At 53.4% G+C, this 24,086-nt stretch overlaps 3 long non-coding RNA genes across 3 annotated transcripts; 1 reads left to right on the top strand and 2 right to left on the bottom strand.

Annotated features, from left to right (window-relative positions):
* Positions 1 to 3,324: 3,324 nt before the first annotated feature.
* LOC147579816 (uncharacterized) lies at positions 3,325 to 4,688 on the top strand. Its single transcript, XR_015252155.1, has 3 exons — positions 3,325 to 3,410; positions 3,523 to 3,676; positions 4,248 to 4,688. It is a non-coding gene; the product is annotated as an uncharacterized LOC147579816 (long non-coding RNA).
* A 1,798-nt stretch (positions 4,689 to 6,486) lies between these two features.
* LOC147579815 (uncharacterized) lies at positions 6,487 to 14,708 on the bottom strand. Its single transcript, XR_015252154.1, has 3 exons — positions 14,553 to 14,708; positions 8,182 to 8,320; positions 6,487 to 6,532 (listed from the first exon to the last, which is right to left on the bottom strand). It is a non-coding gene; the product is annotated as an uncharacterized LOC147579815 (long non-coding RNA).
* A 269-nt stretch (positions 14,709 to 14,977) lies between these two features.
* Positions 14,978 to 23,969, bottom strand: LOC147579814 (uncharacterized). Its single transcript, XR_015252153.1, has 3 exons — positions 23,614 to 23,969; positions 23,025 to 23,117; positions 14,978 to 15,143 (listed from the first exon to the last, which is right to left on the bottom strand). It is a non-coding gene; the product is annotated as an uncharacterized LOC147579814 (long non-coding RNA).
* Between the last annotated feature and the right edge of the window lie 117 nt (positions 23,970 to 24,086).

The raw sequence follows: 24,086 nt of genomic DNA, 5'->3' as shown, positions 1-24,086 counted from the left end.
GGGTAATATTTGGGGAAACTGAGTGCAGGGAATATGGGAATATTTGTACTATTGTTCTGCAACTTTTAGGTAGTCTGAAATTATTTCAGAGTAAAAAGCTGGCTTTTTTTTTTTTAAGTTTATGTATTTATGTTGAAAGAGAGAAAGAGAGAGAGCAGGGGAGGGGCAGAGAGGGAGAGAGAGAATCCCAAGCAGGCTCCATGCTATCAGTACAGAGCCTGATGCTCGGACTCAGGAATCCTGAGATCATGACCTGAGCTGAGATCAAGAGCCAGATGCTTAACCGACTGAGCCATCCAGGAGCCCCAAGTTGGCTTTTGAAAATATGGATCTTACAACTGATAAGGTACAATAAATGAACTGTGGAAAAACCGTGAAGGCGTCCCCAAGGAGAGACACAGGAGTGTGTAAAAGCCCTGAGGCTGGAAAAGCACAATTCACTTGAAAACAAACAAACAAATAAACAAAAAACAAAGAAAGCCTAAGTGGCTTGCGGCCTGGGGGCGGGGGGGGGGGGGGGGGGGGGGGGGGGCGGGGGTTGCAGAGGAGCTGAGAGGTAGGCAGGGGCCAGGACACATGGGGTTCACAGGCCATATTGAGGGTCTGGGTCCTAGTAAGGACAAGAGGGAGAAGTCACCCAAGCACTGAGCAGTGGGTGGGGGAATGTGGCCTTATTTGCTTTTATCACTCTGGCCCCTGGCTGACCCTCAATAAATGGTGGCCATTAATACTGCTGGGCTCTCTGCTGTCACTTCCCCTAGGGGCCTTTCTGCTCAATTGGAGTTGACAGCAGGCAGCCCCCATACCCACAGGCTACCGGGCCCAGCCCCACCTTACCCCTTCTCACCCCACACCAGTCAGACCTGCTTTCTGAGCACACAGGCCCTTCCCCCTTCTCCATCCACTTCCTTCTGTCGGTCTTGGTTTCTAGGCTGGGAGTCCCAGAGCCCAAGGGGGCCTGGAGAGGTTTGAGTTCAAGGTGGAATGAATGGGCTGTTTGATGGGAATCTCCCAGGGCAACCTCCAGGCTTGGTACAGTTGGAGTGGCTGTGGGCTTCCTTTTTTCCAGATGAATCACTGCTCTGTGTGTCTGTGACTCTGTGTGCCCTCCCCCTGACGTGCCCTGGGGCCCTGCAGTAACAGGAGGGGACTGGATGTGTGCACGGAGCAGCTCCTCTCTTGCGACCAGCATTAACCGCGGCGTGCTCTCTGCCAGGTACCCCGCGAGGTGTTCCTGTGCGTTCCTCATCGACCCTGCCGGTGACCCTGCAGGGGGACACATAATGTCCATTTTGCAGGAGAGGAGACAGAGGCTAGAAAGGTTTACTGGACTGCTCAAGTTCGCGTAGCTGAGCCAAAGATTCAAGCTACGTCCTCCAATCCCTAAAGCCTGCACTTCTGCCCGCGGTTCCTGTGTTCCGTCTCTCAGCCTGGGCATCAGTGTTGTGGGCATCCAGGCTGCGTGGACAGGCAAACTGGGGGTGACTGAGGGCTCTGCTGTGCCAGGAAGGGGTTAACTGGGATGCCCTCAGCAAGCTGAGGTTTGGCCAGGCTAGTTGCCATGGCAACGGCAAGGTTTGGGGAGTGGGAGGCCTGCATGGCCGGATCTTCTGAATCACTGGGTGTTTATTTGGTAGTGAACCCCTTGCAGAGTCCTCTGCAGAGTCCTCTGTGACTGCACGTGGCCACCAGGAGTGGCTTGCGGGGGGCCGGGGTGAGGGCGCGAGTTCTCTGAGAGGGTGAAGCCCAGAGGCCTCCGCCAGGTTGCCCCTCACCAGCGCTGCCTCGGGAGCCTTTCCCACCAGGAAGACCCCAGGCTTCTGCCTTCAGCTCCCAGATCCCCAGGCTAGGTGGGCACCGGGCCTGAACACAGATCTGGGGCCAGAGGGGGTTAATCAATCATTCATTTATTCATTCTTTACCAAATATTGATTGCTTGCCCTAAATACACCAGTCACTGTACCAGGGGCTGTGACCTGGGGTCAGCTTCCAGAAGCCAGACGGGCTCTGCACTCACAGAGCTGCCTTTCCAGTGGGCTGGAAGACCCCCGTCACGTGCTTCCTGGGTGTCACCGTGGGCGAGTCCCTTTCCCTCTCTGAGCTCATCTGCAAAATGGGGCCCGTGACGCCCACACTGCAGGGATGCTGGTGTGGACAAGGTGATATATTTGAAGCATTTCCCCGGGTGCCTAGCACACAAAAAGGGGCTAAACATGCAGCTGTGACATAAACTCCTGTAGGCCGCTCACCTTTCCTCCCAGCCTCAGAAGCCAGGTGATGATAAAACTCACAAATGAGGAGCCCTAGACTCTAGACCCCGGGCTCACGGTGAGGCAAAATCTCAATACTGACCCAGTTAGACTGGCTTTTCCACCAGCGGGCCTGGGACCTTGGCTTCAGTCTGCCCCTTTGTAATGCGGGAGCCTTCTTCCTCCACACTTAAAGGCGGGAACATACCTGAGCTGTTTGAGTCCACTGGGAGAATCAAGGCCATTTCCCCCACCGCCCACACCCTGATAAGACCCCATCCTGGCCTTCCTCTCCAGCCCAACTAAGCTTTTTCGACAATATGGATCTCAGCAGTTATCTGTTGATTTGATTCAAATTTGCTTTTCGAAGCTAGACTAGCCTCGCCAGGGGGAAGGCCTCTTCCCAATACCCATTCAGGGCTCTGCCCTCTCATGTCTCCCCCTCACAGCCCCCAGCTGGTGTGCCCTGGCAGCAGAAGCAAGAACTTGATTATGTGACCTGCCCTACACTGCACCCCAGGCCTGTTTTCACAAGGGAGGGAACCCCGAGGTCCTCGGGGTCAGCCAGAGAACAACCCTCTGTGGCCTCAGCACAGGACAAGGCTGCTGCTGGGGGACAGGAAGGTCAGCCAGGCCGGTTACAGTTAGAAGGAACATGTACACCACACCTACGCTTAGAGAACCAGCAGAGAAGGAGAAAAACTTACAAGAATTTCAGATTTGATAGCTCAGAAATACAAAGCTTCAAAGTAGTCGTCATGGGAAAACTCAAAATGTTGGAGCACTTTCTCACACTTACTTTGTTGGCTTAGTGTTGATTTTGTTTTGTACTGCTCATGGCCCGATTGTTTTGGGGGCTGGTGCCTCTAGAAGTCTCCATCAAGGCCTGGAAAATGAAAGTGGGGCGCACGGTCTGTGGGATCCCCCCAAGTCTGTCCCCAAAGGACAGAGAAGGAAGGCGTTTTCCTCTTTCTTCTGTCAGACACCAAAGGAGGTGAGCTTAAGCTGGGTTGGAGGTGGTGCTAATGAGTCATCCAGGCATCCAGGATTTTCTTCTCTCACCACTCTTGAAAACCTTCCCCCCGGCTGGGTGTCCGGGTACACGTTTATCCTGGGACAGGGCTCACGGAGCAGATCATAGCTGTCATTTGTTGGTGAAAGGTCAGTGGGCTGGGAGGAAGCTGTTGGGGGTGCTGGGAGGGATGACAGGAACTGCGGAGATGAAGAAGCTCCCAGCCAGCCCCGCCCCTGAGCTGGAAAATCTTTAACAAAGGATCCGGCCAAACCATAAAAGAAAAGGACAGGCAGACAGACATGCCCCCGTGAGGAGGTCAGAAAACGCTTGGACAGCAGAAGGAAAGGAGACAGATGGCCTGAGAGAAGAAGGAAGCCTGGAGAGAATGTTTGAGGATTTCTGTTCTGGTCTGGTCTGTTCTTTTTTCTCTATTCTATTCCTTCCTTCTTCCCTTCCTTCCTCCTTCCTTCCTTCCTTCCTTCCTTCCTTCCTTCCTTCCTTCCCTCCCTCCCTTCCCTTCCCTTGCTTCCTTCCTTCCTTCCCTCACTCCCTTCCTCCTTCCTACTTTCCTTCCTTCCTTCCTTTTTAAACAGACTTTATTTTTTAGAGCATTTTTGAGTTCACAGCAAAATTGAGCAGAAAGTCCAGAATTCCTACATATCCCTGCCCCCGCTCACACACAGTCCTCCCCGGCCATCAGCATCCCCACTAGAGTGGTACATTTGTTATAATCAATGAACCTATGTTGACACATCATTATCACCCAACTACGTAGTTTACGTTAAGGTTCACTCTTAGTGCTGTACATTCTACGGGTTTTGATAAATATGGGACAATATATATCAACCAATATGGCATCATACCTCATGGTGTCACTGCCCTAGAAATCCTCTGTGCTCACCTATGCATCCCTCCCTCCCACGTAACTCCTGGCTACCACTGACCTTTTTTTTTTTAATGTTTATTTATTTATTTTGAAAGAGAGACAGCAAGCATGAGCAGGGGAAGGGCAGAGAGAGAATCCCAAGCAGGCTCTGCACGGACAGCACAGAGCCCGATGCGGGGCTCAAACTCGCGAACCCATGAGATCAAGACCCGAGCCGAAATCCAGAGTCAGCTTAACGACTGAGCCACCCAGATGCCCCAACCATTGATCTTTTTACTGTCTCCATAGTTTCACCTTTTCCAGAAAGCCCTACAGTTCGAATGTATGTAGCCTTTTCCGATTGGCTTCTTTCAGTTAGTAATTGCACTGAAGTTTTCCCCATGTCTTTTCAAGGTTTGATAGCTCATTTCTTTTTAGTGCAGAGTAATATGCCATTCCTGGATTTACCACTGTTTGCTTATCCATTCACCTACCGAAGGACAGCTTGGCTCCTTTCAAGCTTGGGCAATTATGAATAAAGCTTCTATAAACATCTGTATACAGGTGTTTGTGTGGACATAAGCTTCAGCTCCTTTGGGTAATACCGAGGAGCATGATGGTTGGATTGTATAGGAAGACTATGTTTACCTTTGTAAGAAACCGCCGAACTGTCTTCCAGAGTAGCTGTACCATGTTGCACTCCCATAGGATAGGAGCGAGAGGTCTTTCTGTTTTTAACTTTTTTTTTTTTAATGTAAGCTTTACACCCCACGTGGGGCTTGAACTCATGACCTCCAGATCAAGAGTCACCCGTTCTACTGACTGAGCCAGCCAGGCGCCCTAAGAGTTCTTGATGTTCCACGTCCTCACCAGCATTTGGTGTCATCGGTGTTCCAGAATGTGGCCTTTCTAACGGTAGCAGCTCAGTGTTGTTTTAATTTGCAATTCCCAAATGACATTGGATGCGGAGCATCTTTTCATATGCTTATTTGCCATCTGTATGTCTTCTTTGGTGAGATGTCTGTTCAGGTGTTTGGCCCATTTTAAAAATTGGGTTGTTTGTTTCCTCATAGCCGAGTCCTTTGTACATTCTGGATAACGGTTCTTACTTAGATCTGGCTTTTGCAAATATATTCTCCCCATCTATGGCTTGCCTTCTCATGCTCTTGAACCCCAGCTTCTGAGCTGATGGTTCCAGCCCTTGACCAAGCCCAGAGGTGGTACAGGATCTAGCCTTTTGCACCCAATTCAGGACTCCTCCAATGGGCAGGCTTTGCTCTGGGTGCCTCAGGGGCTGGCAGAGACCTTGTCGGATGTGCACGTGGTCTGGAGGCCCTGCCCCATCCAATCCAGCGTCCTTCCTACTGCAGGGGGCTGCTCCCATTTACCTCTGTGCAGAACGGACTCTCAGGCTCTGTTAGTGCCGGGAGAAAAGAAGTCGGAGAGATGGGCCAGAGAGAGACTGAAGATGCCGTTTGTTTTAAGCTTATTTCTTTATTAATTTAAGTAACCTCCACACCCAATGTGGAGCTCAAACTCACAATCCTGAGATCAAGAGTCGCATTCTCTTCCAACTGAGCCAGCCAGGAACCCCTGGAGGTACCAATTTAAATGGAGAAGTCAGGGAAGGTGCCACCGATAATGTCACCATGTCGAGCTGAAATCTGGAGCCATGACAGCACCCCACTGCAAAGGGGTCCAGGAGAAGGCAGGTCAAGTGCAAAGGCTCTGGCCTATGTGGCTGAGGCAGAGGGTGCCAGAGGACTGGGAGACGAGGCCACGAAGTTTCAAAGATTGGAATGGAGGCAGGCCATAGTCGGAAGTTTGGATTTATTCCAGATGCGGCGGGAGGCCACCGGAAGGTTTTCAGGCTAGAAATGATTCGCGTTTTTTTTTTTTTTTTTAATTTTTTTTTTTCAACGTTTATTTATTTTTGGGACAGAGAGAGACAGAGCATGAACGGGGGAGGGGCAGAGAGAGAGGGAGACACAGAATCGGAAGCAGGCTCCAGGCTCTGAGCCGTCAGCCCAGAGCCCGACGTGGGGCTCGAACTCACGGACCGCGAGATCGTGACCTGGCTGAAGTCGGACGCTTAACCGACTGCGCCACCCAGGCGCCCCTTGATTCGCATTTTTAAAATTTTTTTTTTCAACGTTTTTATTTATTTTGGGGACAGAGAGAGACAGAGCATGAACGGGGGAGGGGCAGAGAGAGAGGGAGACACAGAATCGGAAACAGGCTCCAGGCTCTGAGCCGTCAGCCCAGAGCCTGACGCGGGGCTCGAACTCACGGACCGCGAGATCGTGACCTGGCTGAAGCCGGACGCTTAACCGACTGCGCCACCCAGGCGCCCCTTGATTCGCATTTTTAAAAGCTTGCACTGGCTGCTAGGTGGAGGACAGCCTACAAAGGAAAGAGCGAGAGGGGAAGCAGGGAGACCAGTTGGGCATTTTATGGTTTGGGTTAATATAAATATCCCAGCCTAACAGCGTCTCCCTTGCAGAGGATCATGGGGGCCCATTGCATAGAATCCCATGCATAGAATCCCATGCACACTCACTGCAAACCCACACACACCTCAGGTCCCCCACACTCATACACACCCACAGCCTGTCCTGGACACAAGTGCACATGCGTGCATTCACGTTCCCCCACATGCACAGAGGCATACACGTGCTGCCATGCATGGCACCAGCAGAGACGTTTTCAGGCAAGTACACACACACACACACACACACACACACACTCCCATTTACACACTTCCTTACACATGTATGAGATACTTTCTTTTCTTTCTTTTTTTTTTTTATGTTTATTTTTGAGAGAGAGACAGAGCACCAGCAGGGGAAGGGAAGTGAGGGAGGGAGACCCAGAATCCAAAGCAGTCTCCAGGTTCCAAGCTATCAGCACATAGCCTGACATGGGGCTTGAACCCATGAACTGTGAGATCGTGACCTGAGCCGAAGTCGGACACTCAACCGACGGATCCACCCAGATGCCCCTGAGATGCTTTCATCCACAGACACACACAACGCTACACCTATTTCTACACAGCTTCACATATGCACCATTTCGCATTTTCCAAAGAGAAGCAGGTCTGAGCAGGGGAAGTGGCTGGGGAAAAGGTGTGAGGGGTTTTACAAGAGGAGGAGATAATTGCAAACCGACTTAGTCATTGGAGAAAGAAAATGCTTGAAAGCCTGCTTTACCCTAAATTGTAGCTGATGGCTGGGTCAGCCAGTTATTAGCAAGACTGCGTTAAAACCTTCATCCCCCAGGTTGGGGGCTCCCCTTAACCCCTACTTTGGTTCATCCTCATGCAGCCACTGTGGGCCACCTGCCCAGCCACTCCTCACATTAAGCAGCTGTCACTACACTCCTAGTGACTCACAAGGCATTGGGGTGAGGGAACAGAGGCTGCCCCCTGAGACCTGAGAAGCCCTCCCAGGATGGGGAGGAGGGATAGGGGGAGCGATGAGAGAGAGGCCTCACAAACCTCAAGCCTCAGCGGGCAGAGGACAGGCTGGGAGCGAGGTGGGTGAGATGGGTGCTGCTTTGGGGAAATCTGGACTCCTTTTCAAGGCCCCATAGGACTCTACCACCCTCTTCCTACCACTTCCTGTCCAGCACTTTCCACTTCCTGCTCTGAGAGCCAGCCATAGTGATGCGCCAGGAGCCAGTAGCTCTTTGGACACACACCTTTGGATCTTTGCAGATGCTGCTCCCAAGACCACCTGAAACACCTTCCTTATCCTTCCAGACTCAGCTTAGAAGCCACCTCCTCCAGAAAGTCTTCCCTGATTGCCCCAAATCATCCTTGCAATTGGAGGTCCTTCCTGTGCTCCTGTCTAGCATTTACTGCACTGTCCAGCACCCAGTGTTATGCTTGTCTGTTTCCCCATCAGGGCAAAGAACATGTCTGTTTCATGCATTGCTCCCTGGCACATAGTAGATGCTGAACAAAGGGTTCTTGAATAAATAAAAATTGCTCCTATGTGCCAGTGAAACTAGAAAGGAGATCACTTCTGAAAAAGAATCCTTGCTTCCTCTACTTTTTTTGCTACTCCAAGAGCCACCTGATGATCACTAAGTCTCCAGTTCACACAGTAGGACACCTGTGGCCATGATTCTCTTCACCTCTTCTGTCTTCAACCTCCTCTGGTGTGTGTGGCTGGGATAATGCCAGGCCCCCTGGGTTGGGGCAGGAGATAATGGGGGAGATTTGGAAAGTGATGTGACATGAGGCAGAGAAATTCAAGTTAAATGTACATAATTCCCTATTATTTTCTATGGAGAGAGCGTGGTAGACACAGAGGGGAGAATCAGGCTGGGCATTTGGGGATTGAAAAGAGCAAGAGAGGGGCGCCTGGGTGGCTCAGTCGGTTGAGCGTCCGACTTCGGCTCAGGTCACGATCTCGCGGTCCGTGAGTTCGAGCCCCGCGTCGGGCTCTGGGCTGATGGCTCAGAGCCTGGAGCCTGCTTCCGATTCTGTGTCTCCCTCTCTCTCTGCCCCTCCCCCGTTCATGCTCTGTCTCTCTCTGTCTCAAAAATAAATAAACGTTAAAAAAATTTAAAAAAAAAAAAGAAAGAAAAGAGCAAGAGAACGTTCCCAGAGAAAGAAGACCTTAAACAACCCAGATAGGGCTGAAGCAGTTTGCTGATCAAAGGAAAGGGCCGATCGGAGCATCGGCGCTACTGAGGAATCTGAGATGTGCCAAGAGAGGTAGCTCGATGCCTCAGGACCTGGGCAGCACTGGTGGTCAGATAGGAATCCGACTTCCCCTCCCAAGAAGCAAAGAAATATAAAACTTGATAGCTATCACTCAGTGGGTGTTTACTACAGAAAAGGCAAGTGCATCCTACTGCCACTTCCCAATCCGCACCATGACAGACATCACTAATCAATCATGAGTGCACCCATCACCCCCAGGCCAGGATGAGATGTCAGAATTCTTCACCCAGGGCTCCCAGGAGCCCTAACTGATCAGTTGGAGCTGACACATTAAGGTAGACCCTTTTTGCCATCACTGGTGTCCTGAGTGCTTAAAAATTTGTCTCATTCAATTCTCACAATAAATCTATGACATCCATATGAACTTTTATTTCCCAGGTGAAGAACAAAGAAGGGTCAGCCTGGTTAAGACCTTGACCAAGTTCACAGAGCTACTAAGAGTCGGGCTGAGAATTCAGACCCTAGTAAGTCTGTCTCCAAAGTCCATGCTCTTGCCACTGTACCATGCACCCTGCCTCCCCTCGGCATCTGGACCACCACGTTGTGGGCATTTGCTGGGGCTCTGTTGCCTCCCAATCTCCAGACTTCCTGTCCCATGTGAGGTGCCAGCAGGTAAGAGGCATTACCCTCAACTAGGGCAATTGAGGAGTCTTTCAAAAGGCACTATTTGCCTAGGGCGGGCAGTGCTAAAAGAAACCAGAAGGAATTCTGCAGACCTTGATGTGACAGGGAGGGAGATGGCTGGAAGCTGAAAAGAGTGAGAGCTGCAAAGGAAAGAAACAAGGGGAAAAATACCCCGACCTCTCTCCGCCCACCTTCCTAGTCTCCTCCAGTGGGAGACCCTGGAAGCCAGAGGCATGGGGTTTCGGCCCATGAGGCCCACACAGGTCAGCCTCTTGGACTTCGGAGTTGGGGGAAAAGATAGAAGGATGGAACTCTGGAGGGGCAGACTGAGAAGGCCATCCAGAGTGTTCCTTCCATATTTGGGGGGATGGGGTAGGAATTTCCCTTCCTGAGGAGTATTCATGGGACAAGAGTCTGAATCCAAAGACCTGGAGGACCAGGAGAACCGATGGGGTAAATCCCAGTCCAAGGGCAGGAGAAGACTGACTTTCCTGCTCAATAGGCAGAGAGAACATTCTCCCTTCTTCCACGTTTTTGTTCTATTTAAGCCCACTAGCATTGGTGAGGGCAATCTGCTTTACTCAGCCTAAGGATTCAAATGTTAATCTTATCCAGAGACACCCAGAATAATGTTTGACCAAATATCTGGGCATCTCATGGTCCAGTCAAGTTGACACACAAAATTACCTGTCATCACACCATTGATGGCAGAGGGGTGGTAACAGCAAAGGCATCCTAAGCAGGCTGCCCTGTGGCGTGACCTTGGCAACGACGCTGACTGCCTAGCATCTCTTGGATCCTGCTCACCTTCCAAGCTGGGACTCCAGCCTTCCCACTGATGCTGTGAGCAGCCCCCAATCCTTCCAGCAAATCTTTTCTCTGCTTGAGAATGTCAGAGTCCATTTCTGCCTCTTACAGTCAGCACCCTGGCTGGCACAACCACCCAGAACAGCGTGATGATGCATAGAGTGGTGACCCCCGACAGGTGCATCAGGAATGCATCAAGCGGGGACACATCCTCAGAGGATCCCTGTTCCCCTTCCGAATATCACGGCTCTGCCATTCATGAAATTCGGCAAGCTTGCTTTGAGGTCATTCGTGCTTATGGCTGAGCTGCCTCTGGGACACCCCAGGGGATTTCATTCTACCGTGTGTGCCCCACTCCCAGACATGGTTTGCTTTAGGAGGCTGGCAGAAAATAGACCACACTGCCCCAGGAAAAGACCCTGCCACAACCCATGTGTGGCTGCTTTGGAAGTCCACAGTCACGCACCAGTTGCCCTAAAGGAATCCTCTGAGGGAAGGGCCCCTCTCTGTCCACTGGACTAACGCCCCCACCCCCTCAGCAGCCTCCCTCGGCCAGAGGCCTGGAGCTGAGGTTGATCTTGACTGAGCTGCCCCAAGAAGTAGCCAGTTGTGTCACCGCCTCCACCTCCCACCCCCACGCCGAGGATTCGGACGTGTCTCTGGATGTTCAATATTTGCTCAGAGAATCAGAAGGGAAGCAAAGCGAGAAACATCGAGGTGACAGGCTGGTGCCTGCAGTTCCTGGGCTGCACCAGCACCGGGGTTTCCAGAGAAGGCAGAAGGGGCCGGGGGCAGGCTGGCACAGAGACCCTCAGCCCCAGGGACAGCCTGAGGACTAACAGGAGGGGACCGAGTAGGGTTCAGAGATCCAGGTGGCTCTGCTCCCCCACTCCACACACTCCCTCCAGGGCTCCATTCTGTGGGGTCCGTACATGCACATGTCAGTACCAGGGTCCCACCATTCTGCAGAACTGATGCATCAAGCCCGGGGCCAGGGCGCATGTAGCCACCAGGCTGCCGTGAGAGCCGTGCGTCCATGTCTCTTGCCCTCGGGAAGCCTAGGGCTCGTGGGACACAGCCACACAAGTGTACTCGTGAGACACTGCAGGGAAGCCCAGGCATGTCACAGGGGGGCCTTGAACCAGCTCCTCTCCCTGAGACCCCTGACCTTCCTCTTCCTCCAGTCCCATGAGTCCCGAGGACAAACCTGTGGCTGGCTCCCAAATGTCTTCCTGCACCTCTTCCCCCTGTCCTCACAACAAGGCTGGAGAGAGATCCTGGGAGGTGACGTGGGGAGCCCAGGCTGCCCCCTTCCTGCCCTCTCAACTGTCCCAAACACACTGTCTATCTCTTCCCTGGGGTGTCACTGGACTGGCCAGCAGCTCCCAAGTTCTTGGAGGACGACCCCTTCTCAGGCCAACAGGGCGTGCACCCTCTCCTGGGAAGCGGCGGGGCAGGGGGGTGGGGGTGGCCATCCGCCCCCACCAGGGTCTTGCACCAAGTACAGCTTGGTCATACTGCTGATGGTGCACAGAAAAAGACCCCTGCCCAGAAAGGAGGCCAGGAATAGAGGGCCATTGGCCCGTGCTCCAGGGACCTCAGACTTGAGCCTGGCTGTGGCTGGGCCACCTGTTGGTCCCCCCTTGTCTGTGGCAGCTGAGCAAAGGGGGGCCTCCCACGGCAGGCCTGCACCTTTGCCCACACTGGCCCCTGCCTCACTGGTCTTCCCGACATCCCCTGGCTGCCCACTTGGTACTTGGCTCCAGGCTGCCCAGGACAAGGGGTTTCTAGGCACTTGTGAGCCTCTCTCTCCCCTGGAGTCTGCAGCTCAGGAGGGATGGCTTGTGCCAGGAGTGGGGGGGGGGGGGGCGGCCAGGGCCAGGAGGGCCAAGTGCAGGAGGGGCAGCCTTTTATCTCGGCTCTGTAAAGCAAAGCCACCCCCCGCCCGAAGCTGGCCGGCATTGGCACGCACCATAAATCTCCAGGATGCCGCAGCTGTGACTGGATTATTTATAGTTCCCGTCTTACATTTCTAACACGAAAATATCACACAAAGGGAAAGGTAATGAAATCTCACCTCTCCTGCACGTCCCTCACTCCAAACTGCAGGGCTTTCCAGAAGCCCTTGTGGCTGAAGGAGGGATGAGAGAGGCCCGCTGCCCGCACCCTGCCCGCCTCCCTCCCTCCTTCTGTCAGTCACACGCACATTTCTCCTCACCCACCCCTACATTTGCTCTCAGACACATTCTCTCACGTTTTCTTTCTCTCACACATACATTTCCTCCCAGATGCACAGACAATTCTGTTCTCTCGCTCTGCTCGCTCCCAGCTCGCCCCGCCTGAGCCCTTCCCATCCCCCAGACACACCCCACACCTCCCTGCCCTTTCCCTGTCCCCACTGCCATCCCCGTCCCCCATCGGCATGACTAACTCCCCTCAGCTTGTGTATTTGCTTTTTTGCCTTGTCAATGAAGATGCTGGCACATTAATTACCAGGTCTGTCCTCTGCGAGGTCTGTCAGTTCCTTGTCAATAGAGGGGGGAAGTGTCAGCTTACATTCATCTTGCTCTGCCTTTAAAACACCCATGGGCATTGCCTCCGCAGGGAGACCCATTCTGGGGCACACGGCAGTGAGGACACTGGTTCCTGGGCTTGACATACATGGACATACAGAAAACACAGGTCACAGAACATGCCTCTCACTCTGCGGGAGGCAACACCTAAGGATGTGCTCTGCAAACTGGATGCTGGGCCTGGGCGGGGGTATTTTAAGGTACAGAGGATGAGAGGTCCCTCCTGCCTCCTGCATTACTGCCTGGTGGTGTTAAGTAGGATGAGCCTTGTGCGACACTGTCCCACAGGCACAAACCGGAAACTCTGGAGCCCTGGGCAAGCTTCTGTGGAGAGTCAAGGCCCAGCCCCTTCCCTGCCTGGCCCTCCCGCCCCACCCCTGGCGCAGGCCTGAAGAAGAAAAATCAGAAAGCGACACTTCATACTGTAGCCCAGCCTGACATGTTCATGACTCACTTCTATCCAGACGTCACAGTGACTGGGGACGCCCGCGCTCGCTCTCTCTCTCTTTTACACACACACACACACACACACACACACACACACACACACACACACACTTGTGCTGGGATAAGGGGAAGCCACCCTGGGCTGGGAGTCAGGGGAGGGGACCTGGGGATAGAAACCCTGCAACCCACCAACAGGGTTTGGACGCCTCCTTTTTTATCTTAAAAATTCACCTGGCTTTTTGGGTTATTCACTATAACATATGGCTGCATAAAAAATGTCTTAAATGACTTATAATTAAATTTTCATTTTTTTCTGAAATCTTTGCCTTACATTGACCTTCCTGGAAGTTGAGTCTCAAAAATGCTTTGGCTTTTCCGAGAAACACAGGGCACAAACACCCCAGTGAAAGATCGAGGGGACCAGTCTAGGGGGTAAGGATATGGAGTATATATCTATGGGGTAAGGATAAGAACAGGGGCTCTTGGGTTTACATCCTGGCTCTCCCAAGCATTAGCCGTGTGACCTTAGCTAAACCACTTGCTTCAGAACCTTGGCCTGTAAAATGGGTGTGATATTACTACCTGTCACATGGAGCTTTTATGAGCATGAAATGCATTAATATACGCAAAGTGCTTAGGACAGCAGCTGACATGATACAGATGTTTGCGATTATTTTTCTGTAGAAGACCAACACAAAGCCACCAAATCAACTGCAGCGACTGAAATTAGAGATCACTCCTGCCTCCTTCCTAGGATGTGCTTCTGCCCTCGGCCTGTGCCCCACACCCAGCTCCTGGCCTCTGTTCATGCATCTCTGTGTGCCAGGCGGTCGGTTCACAAACGTTCTCCTCTGTTCCAAGTGCTATGCCTGGACTGGCGGCTCAGTATTACAAAAGACTTTCTAGAGGGGGAGACAGACACATGCAAACAACATGGTACGGACCACGTTCCGAACCGAAGACCCCCCACGAGCAAATGTCATGCTTTCTTTCTAAGAGTCACTGCCCGGCTGTGGGGGCCAGCGGCAGGCAGGTTAAAGCGGTGTGTTCAGTAGAGTGTGATTATGATGATACTGTCTAGCGGCCTGGAACATTCTTGCTTCGTGTCTACATCAAGTCTCTTCTTTGATGTCGCCTCACCTGCAGGGCCTTCTAGAACCACCGGGATAAACGACAACACTCTTCCCCAACCTGTCAATCACTATCCCCTACTTACCCTATTCATCTTCTTAGCACTTACCACCAACTGACATATTTTGACCTGGTGTATTTCTTTGTTGTTGGTCTGCCCCACCAGAGTGATATAAGCTTCCTGAGGACAGGACCTTTGTTCTGTTTCCTCCTGAATCCCCCGTGTCTGGAGTAAAAATTGGCAGGTAAGTAGGTGGTCCATAGGTATCTGTGAAATAAAGAAGCTGTGAGCAAATCACCCTTTGGTGTCTTGACTTTCCCTTTGAAGCCCCACTTTTTTTTTTTAATTTACATGTATTTATTTATTTTTGAGAGACAGAGGGAGACAGAGCACAAACAGGGGAGGGGCAGAGAGAGAGGAGACACAGAATCCGAAGCAGACTCCAGGCTCCGAGCTATCAGCACAGAGCCTGACGCGGGGCTCGAACCCACAAACTGTGAGATCATGACCTGAGGTGAAGTCAGACGCTTAACCGACGGAGCCACCCAGGCGTCCCAATGAAGCTCCACTCTTACTCGCCACATGGGGAAACTCTAACTTGAAAGTCGGTAAGATCCAGGGGCACCTGGCTGGCTCAGTGAGTCGAGCACGCCTTTGATCTTGGGGTCGTGAGTTCAAGCCCCACGTTGGGCGTAGAGCCTGCTTAAAACAAACAAACAAATAGGGAGAGAGAGAGAGAGAGAAGAGGTAAGACATGATAGACCTTTCATTCGTTGAAAGAAATTCAGCTGAGACCAAACCCGCTTTGCACTCCCTGCTGCTTAGGTGATGGGGCACTGTGGTCACAAACGTTCCACGCGCTCCGCCCTGCGGCTGGTCCATCTGGTCCTGGAAATGATGAACCCTGGCTCTGCCATATTTGAGTGGGTGACTGCCTGTGGGCATGGAGCTTAGGTCTGGGACTGTGACTTTTGGGATTCATGAGGACTTACCTGAGAGTCCCTAAGAGGGCTCCAGAATCAATCAGGTGGTTTGGGCAAGCTCAGGACCTTGGGAATGCCTGAAGATAGTCATGCAGGAGTTTAGGTTCTGAACCACTGAGCCAAGTGAGAGATCTAGAATGGCAGGTCAGGGCCCAGGCTGGGCTGTTTCAGGACCAGGCAAGAGCAGGTTAAGAGGGCGTCCCAGGCAGGAGGTGCGGTCAGGGTGGGGTGGAAAGCCTCTCATCTGTGTGCTCACTCTCTGCAGCACCACTAAAAGGTCCTCCCTTGACCTCTGTGCTCCCAGCTATCCAGGCGCTGGATGGCTCCCTCAGAGAGAAAAATTTGGTTTGGCCAAATCTTCTTGCGGCTGAGCCCAGGGAAGGGCTAGAGGCCTGATGGGGGGCAGGGGGGAGGCCAAAATTCCAGTATCAGGGAGATTCACCATCAGACCCGGAATGGCTTCATTCCTGAGTCATGCTTTCCTACAGACTTAGAGCACCTCCCAGCACTCATGTATTCCACGAAGGGTGGTTTCTTATCTTAAATGGTGGACAAGGAAGACCTGGAATTTCCCTCTCACTGCTCATGAGCCCTACTCACCTGTCAAAACCCAAGCCAAAGTGCCCAACCTAAAACCAAGGTCCCTCCATTACCAAGCCGTGTGTTTGTGGAACTCTTCCTCATTAAGCTGAGCACATCAATAAGGACTTTGGCTTATTTATGACCACATTCCAAATGCTGAAGAAATCATGATTGACTAGAAGACCCCATAAAGCAAGGACAGGCCATGCTTCCTGACTGAGAATGCGATTATATCTCTCATTCCTCCCAAATAACCCAAGCATCTGCGCAGCTGAGGGGGGCAGGATGTTCCTGTTTGGCAGGGACTGTTCCCAGTTTTGATGACCTGCCTCAACCAGATGGGTATCTCTTCCAAGTTATCATGTGTACATACCCTGCAGGGGGCTGAGGGAGATGGTTACATAATCTAGGAAGAGTGCATCAGCCGGGAGCAGGAGGGCCCTCCTCTTCTAGCCATGGACCCCTGGCTCCATTTAGGCAGTTTCCTTCTATCCTCCAATCGCCCCACAGCTACCAGGCTCATTGGAAACAAGAATCCCTGACATGCGTACCCAGGCAGCTTTCCAGACACGTCAGAGAGCTCCTCTTTGGGGGGAGGGGACTCTTGGGGGTAGAATCAGCTCGGAAGGGAATGTGGCCGCTCCTATCTGGCAACAGGCCCTGGGGCCCTGCGCTCTGGAGGGTCAATTGGTGCATTCCACCCCTGAGCAGTGTGAACACCTGTCACTCCCCCAGCAACCCAGGCAAAGTGAGGTTCTTGATACGCCAGGGCACAGGGGACAGCCCCCACCTGTAGCCTTCCCCCTGTAGCTCAGGAGTCCCAGGGCTCTGGGGCACAATCCACGTTACCAACAGCCTCCCAGCCTTCCACTTGTCACTCTCCCAACCAGCCACCTGCACTAACCCCCAAACTGACTCTTTCCTTTAGGAAGATAATAGCATCAGTGCATGGCAATCAACAATTAGAGAGGACCTCATAGTTCACGATCATCTGGTATCTCACTTGATTCCCTGTATCCTGCTTTGAAGGCAGCACCATTCTTTCTACCTCACAGAACAGAAACTTGACTCTCGGAGTGACTTCTCCAAGATCACTAGTACAGAAGAAATCTGAACCCCCTTCTATCTAATCCCAAAGCCTGAAAGACTTCTTTCCAAGCACCCCATCTGTGTATTTTAGGGCCTTTTCTGGGCAAGCACTTGGTGAGGAAGGAAACACAGCCTAATCAATCCCCCCCAGAACAATGGGGACAAAGCTAGAACCCCCAAAAAGGGCAAGAGAGCAAAAGACACACATGTCAAGCTGCACTCTTAGCCCATATCGGCAACTCCTCCTTGCCAAGCCTTACCAGAGTGGCGGTCTGCCAACACCAGCTTCAGAACGAGGACCCGCAGCCCCTGTCCTCCCCAGGGAGACTCCAGACACCTGGCTTGAAACACACAGCCCAAGACCGCAGGCCATGGGACAAGGGGCTGGACGTGTGCGGCAGGACTCAGACCGCGCCGTGATCAAGCACGTGGACCTACAGCATGAAGCCCTGGGTTCAAATTCCAGCTCCGATCGTTTCTAGTTGGGTGTCCCTGGGCCTCAGTTGCTTCCCCTGTAAAAAGGCGGGATAGCAGTGGCTCTGTCAGGGGCGCTGTAAGGATGAAATGAGATCATGCAGACTGCTCACTGTAGGCTGCAGCCTTCAGGCTGGGTTGTAAGGTTGTGCACTGCAGAAGCAAGGGCATAGGTCTGGAGGCAGGCTCCAGCCGGAGCATGGCTGCTTTGAAACCTTGAGCCCAGTGCTTTGAAACTGTGACTCCAGGGCTCATCACTGGGATGGAGGTACTCCCAAGGTCACAGTCATGTAGGGGAAACGCCCTGCACCTGTAAAGTGCCCCAAATCTACTCATTCCTTCCCTTCTCTCCCCTGGAATGTGAAATTGCCTGCAGAAAACATCTAACCTCTGGCTTCGGTTTGCTATCCAGAAGAACACATGGCTTTGTATGGGCGAGACACTCAACAAATAAATGAGTGTTCCCCTGGTGAGGGGAAAGGGGACAATGGATAGGCCCAGGGTGCTGATTGGGTGGAGGACAGCTGAGCAAGAAGGCAGGCAGGGTAGCAGGCAGGGGACGTGGGGGGGGGGGGGAGGAGCAGACAGGGGTAGAGGACTGTCCTCTTGCCTCACTCAGGGAGAACGGAGGACTGAGACAAGGCCGAGAGGGCTTTGTTCGACCTGCCATGTGTCTGCTGCTCACCTTGTGGAAACCACTTGCTCTTCTCTTTCTATCTAGGCCTGTTTTCTCTCTGCAGAATGGAGTGCTCTAAAAGGCCCCTCCCACTTAGAATTTTCTAGGATGCTCGGGATCCTCTTTCTCTGGGGCGCTCCCTGATTGTGCTTGAGGAGGACTGGCCTTGCTCCTTGTGCATCGACTCCTGCTCACCTTCTCTACCTCCTACCACTGCACCCTCCTCGTCAGACATGTGGGGTTCATTTGTAACCAGAGTTTACAAGCAGGATCTGGAAAAGCCAGTCTGCAGAAGTCCCAGCACTCGATGGCTCCCTCCCCCACAGGGAGGACAAGGAGTGGCTCAGGGCAGGGAGACCTGCCTGACAGGTGTGGAGTGCAGGGCAACAGGCCTAGGGACTAACACAGCCCAGCCCAGCCGTCCTTGGCCAGCTGGAGGACTGGAAGGGGGCCCGGGCTGGCTCTGGCTGCTCTCTAGTGGGGAGGAGAGGGTGCACCCCACCCCCCAACCCGTGGCAGGGGCGGAAGTGGAACCTTCTGGGCTTTCCTGATGTCACCTCCCCAACAGGGGCTGATTGGCCCTGGGCTTCCCTCTCCCCTGGGGAAGTCTCTGGGCAGAGTGACCCAATGCCCTGTATTGCAGGCCAGTCCTCTGTCCGGCTCTGGCACAGGGGAGGGGGCAGGCGAGGCCAGGTTGCCCAACAGACAGATTAAGCGTGTGCTTAGGGCACTGGCAGTAAAAGGGCATCAACAGTGTCCTGGTTTTCGTTTGTTTTTTTTAAAGGGCTGATTCCTAGTATTTCAAAAATAGCAAGGAAGTAGTCACCCTGGGAAAAATCAGAGCTTTGTTGGACTTCCTCACACTAATTTTAAGGTTTAGAGTGGTCTTTATTTTGAGTTTGCATGGAGATGAGTGGGGGGAGGTACACCTCAACCTCTCAGCTCTCTGGGCTGCTTAAAGGTCTTAATCCAGCTCAGGGTAAGTCAAGGATCAGAAAAGGGGTGGGGACAAAAGGGGGTTGAAAAGGAGGCGGCAAGTGACCTCAGGCCATGGCTCTGTCCCCAGGAGGGGGAGGGCCTGCGGAAAGAAGGCTCACTGCTATTATACAGGGAAAGCTGGGCTAGCCTAGACACCATGTGCAGAGGAAGGTCTGCGTTCCAGTGGAAAAGGTCTCGGGAAACTAGGCTGTGCAAAGGTGCGGGGAGGGTGGAGCAGGGTCCCTCAGGGCCCCGGAACTTGTCCTGGCAGCCTGAAATTCTGACCGCTGGACCAGAGCTGGGATCTGTTCTCCCTATGGGGGCCACTTTGAAGGAAGAGCTGACCACCCATTTCCTGGAAGATGGTTCCAAGGATGGCAGAGGGGGGCCTCAATGCCTCTCCTCCCACAGTCGGCTAGAGCGGGAGCATGTTACCCTCAATCCAACTGCCCTTCTACCCCAACCGCACACTTACCAGCAGACATCAGCTAAGCACCAGCTATGAACCAAGTACTTTCCATACATTAGCTAATTTAACCCTCGTACTGTGATGTGGTCACCCTATCCCCATTCTACAGATGAGGAAACAGGCTCAGAAATGTCCATTACCTGCTTAAGAGCACACAGCTGCCTGGTGGCAGAGTGAGGATACAAACCCAGTTGTCTGACCAGCGTGCTTTACCCAATACCACAAATCTCACCCCTACCCCAGGCCTCTGGAGGGACAGAGACACAGGCTGCCTTCCCCAGCCCCTCTGGCCTGGCCATGAAGCTCTCAGCTTCTGTCACGTGCAGATGCGGGCCCTCCCAGGTTCATTATGGGCAGGGAGACCGCAAGCACCCCAGAGCCGATAACCAGGACGGGCCACATAATTAGCAGTGCCCCCGTGCAAAATGAAAATGTAGGACCCCTTGCTCAAAATCATTAAGAATTTCAAGATGACAACAGCAAAGCATTAAACCATCCCTTTCAAATCTGGGGCTTGGTATGACCCCCCCAGGTCCACGCTCCTGAAGCCAGTCCTGCCCAGAACCCACACTATCCCCGGAACAAACTCCTCCTGTAACTGGGGAAATCATGCAGCCAAGTCAAGTGGGTTTGATTTCAAGGAGCCCTCAGAGCAAAGGTCTTCGGAAGCAAATCCTCCGCTGGCCCAGAGGCCGGGCTTCCCATCCCCAGGTGCACACAACCCCAACTCTTATCTTCTAGGTCGCATGTGCATGTAACCAGGGATCTGCCCATCAGCCCACAGAGCAAATGCTGTCCCAGAAGGGGTGAGGCAAGTGACCCCTGAGGACATCTGAGGGTGCATGTTATAGAGCAAAGGGGCGAGGGGGGGCTCTACCCACATTCCTCTTCTAATTAATTCTAGCACCTCTTCCTTCACCTCTTTCTCATTCCATGCGGGAGACACGCTCTTTCCTCGTCTGACCAACATTTAATGAGCATCTAGGTCCTGTGCTGAGGCGTCAAGAAAAATACTAATAATTTCACTCCAGAACAGTGCCTGGCCCCTGCCATTCTTCGATGTTTGTAGAAGCGGTAGAGGGAGCTTCTGCATGATGAGTGTTAGCATCCTCCCCACAGCCTGGCAGGTAGGCATCACTGCCCCTCTTGGCCTGGGAGGATGCTGAGGTTTACAGTCACATGCAGAAGGTCCCACAGCGACTGAGCAGAGAAGTCCTGACGGCTTCTAGTGCAAACAGCATCCAAAGCTGCCAGCAGAGAGCCCTGTCTGACCCAAGAGAGGGCCCATAAATAGGCAAACACTTTACGAGAAGCCCTCCATCAGCCCTGTGCTGGCTTCTTCCCGCTGCTCCCAGTGGAAGAGGCACCCAATCCTGTCGCAGGTGAGTCCCTCCACCTGTGCCTTCCCTGTCCCAAGCCCTTCTCTGAGCGTTTTCCGGGCATTTACATATATAACCCACCCAGCAGCACTATGAATTAGGTATAATTCTCATACTTATCTTCCTGGTGGGGAAACTGAGGGACAGAGGGGAAAGCAAGTAAACGGAGAAGCTGGGATACAAACCCGGGCTGTCTGGCTCCAGAATCCACGCTCTGGGCCATTACACATCTCTGGAGGCACCCTGCCTGGGTTCAACTCCCAGCATACCGGCAGCATCACATGGTAGCTTTATAACCTTGAGCAAGCTACTTAACCTTTCTCTGTCTATATCCTTCCTCTGTAAAATGTGCATAATAACATCACCTACCTCCTAGGGCTGTTGTGTGGACTGAGCAGGTTAGCATCTATAAAGCACTTAGACCGGTGCCTGGCACATAGGAGACACAATGTAGATGGCGCCTATTTTAGTATGACTCTTCAGTACCCTGCACTGCTTCTCCTGATGTCTCCTCCCCTCTTGGGGGCTGTCACTCATTCATTACCATCCCCCTTCTGGTATATTCAACCACTCCTTCTCCACTAGATTTTCCCTGTAGATGTGCTTATGTCTCTCTCAGTGTGCACCAGAGAGACCCCACCCACCCGCCCCTGGCTGCCAAGGTCTCCGCTTCCCTTCAGGGCCAAGACTCTGGGGACAAGCTGGGTCTTCCTCTGCCCCTGCACTCCCCCCCACCTCCATCCTGCACATATTGCTCTGGTTAGGGTCTCCGGGGACCTCCCTGCTGCCGAATTGAACGGACACCTTTCCGGCCTGATCTTCCTCCATCTAGGCCAGCACCCAGCCCTATCCACAGCATCTCCTTTGGCAGGCAGGACACTCTTTCCTGTGGCTGTCCTCCCACCCCTCCGGCTACTCATCTCCTCCCCCAGCCCTGGAAGGTGAGTGCTCCCAGTATTCCACAGCCTTGTCATTCTGCCCGCTTTCCCTCAGGGACCTCTTGCAAACTCACGCCTCCGATGCCACCCACAAGGAAGACAACCCCTCTTCTGCTCCTGCCCAGACCTGTCAGCAGAGTCCAGACAGGCATGTCCACCTACCTACCTGGCATTGCCCCCCCAGTTGGCCCGTGGCACCTCAGGCAGTGTCCAAAAGTGACCAGACCTCTTCCCCTAAACCTGCCCCCATGCTGCATTGCCTGAGGGCTAGGCCAGCCTTCTTCCTTCCTCTGCCTGTCCCTCATGCACCTGAGTGCATCTCGCACTGGGGCCTGCCTTCCCTCCTCCCAACATCTCTGAGCCCCTCCCTATACCACTGCCCTTCCTTACTTTGGCTTCAGCACCTCCTGCCTGGATCCTACCGTCGCCTTCTAGCCGGTTTCCTAGCCTTCGTTCTCTTTCCCGGCTAATCTAGTCCTCACGCTACTGCCGGAAAGTAAATCAAACAGCAAATCAGACTGTGTCCCTCCGCTTGTATTTTTCAAAGGCCCTTCAGGATTAATTCCAAGCTCCTCAGCTTGGCTCAGGAGGTCCTGCTTGTTGGACCTCTCCCCACCCACCAGCCAAACCAAGCTAACTCCTTGCCCTTCTCCAATGGAACCGTGATCTCCTGCCTCCTAGTCCCCTTCCCCCCACCTCTCTCCTTCCTTTATAAGCCTGACCTTCTGGAAGGGGACTTTTCCAGTGCCCCAGATGGGACAGGCCCCATCTGTGCTCCTGGGGCCCCTCGGTCAGAGCACTTATGCGTCCTCTGCCCCTCCCAGCACTGGGGGCAGGGGCATGCGAGGGAGGGAGCACCTGGGCCAAGCAAGAGTAAGGGCAGCAATACTGCCAACATTCATTGAGAGCCTTGCTGACTTGCATTATGTGTTTTAATTCTTCCAACATCCTTGTGAGGGGTAATCCCGTTTCACAGGAGGACCCTAAGGCCCTGAGAGATCAAGCAACTTGCCTGAAGTTAACAGCAGAGCCAGGATTTGAACCCAGACATTAATCAGTCGGTATCTGTTGGGCGATGAGAAGCACTGAAGGAGAAGCAGGAGGACTGGGGGAACAAAAGGAGAGGGTGCAGCCTTTCAGAAAAGCAACAGCCTGGGCTCTAGGTGTCTCCCACCGCCTCTGCAATCCTGAGGGAACAGGAGCCCTGCTTCAGGCACTCAGCCTCAGTGTGGAGGAGAGAGAGCCCTGGGAAGAAGTCACCGGCAGGTGGGACAGGAGATGAAGGGATAAGGAGGCTGCAGGCTGTGACTCAGCTGCTTCCCAGGGAGAAGGGCTTGACCTGAACCATGTGGAATTAAGAAAAGTTGGTGCAGGCTGTCAGAGGCCCTCCCTTTCCCCCGGGGCGCTGGAGGCAGCCAGCGGCTTTGGCTGGCAGACACCTGCTGACCCCTTCCGCCTCTGTGGGGGAGGGGCACGGCGACCCACTGGTAGGAGCCGGTTACGTGTGGGCTGTGCCTGAGGCTGACCAGGGGCTGCAGGGTGCCAGCTCTCCCAGCCTGGCTGGGGCTGGCCCTGCCTGCCAGCTGAGTTGTTCCACTCACCCAAGTGGCATGGAGATCCTTCAGGGGCAGGACGGGGCTGGAGCCGGAGAAGCTGCCTCCGGGCAGATGGCCTGGCCAGGTAGTTTAACTGCCTCCCCGTAATGGGGGGCAGGGAGCCCACAGCTGCTCTTGCTCTGGGGTCCCCACCTCTTCCCCTTTTCTGTCCTACCCTGGGGAGCTCACCGGACACCTCTCTCTCCGTCCCCTAAAACGATCCTAATGCTAGAGGGCTCCCTCGCCCCCAGAGAATTGGGCTTGTTGGCAACTCCCCGAGCCAGGAGTCTCGGGCGTCGGTCGCCTGGCCCTGGCCAGACAGAGCACTGCGGGCCTACAGCTCCAAGCCGACGAGGAGGGGAGGGGCGAGTTTGTAGGAGGTGGTCACGTGACCGTCTGGGCCGAGACCCAGGGGCGCAGAGTTAATTCCTTCGCGTTCACGTGGCCGGCATTCCACAGCTGCCTCTCCCGGGGTGCTG

The sequence above is a fragment of the Puma concolor genome, chromosome B3, assembly GCF_028749965.1.
Source record: "Puma concolor isolate L17-30 chromosome B3, mPumCon1.1.hap2, whole genome shotgun sequence".
Taxonomy (NCBI): domain Eukaryota; kingdom Metazoa; phylum Chordata; class Mammalia; order Carnivora; family Felidae; genus Puma; species Puma concolor.
Note: the sequence above shows the minus strand (reverse complement) of the source record. Positions and strands in the feature narration are given on the sequence as shown.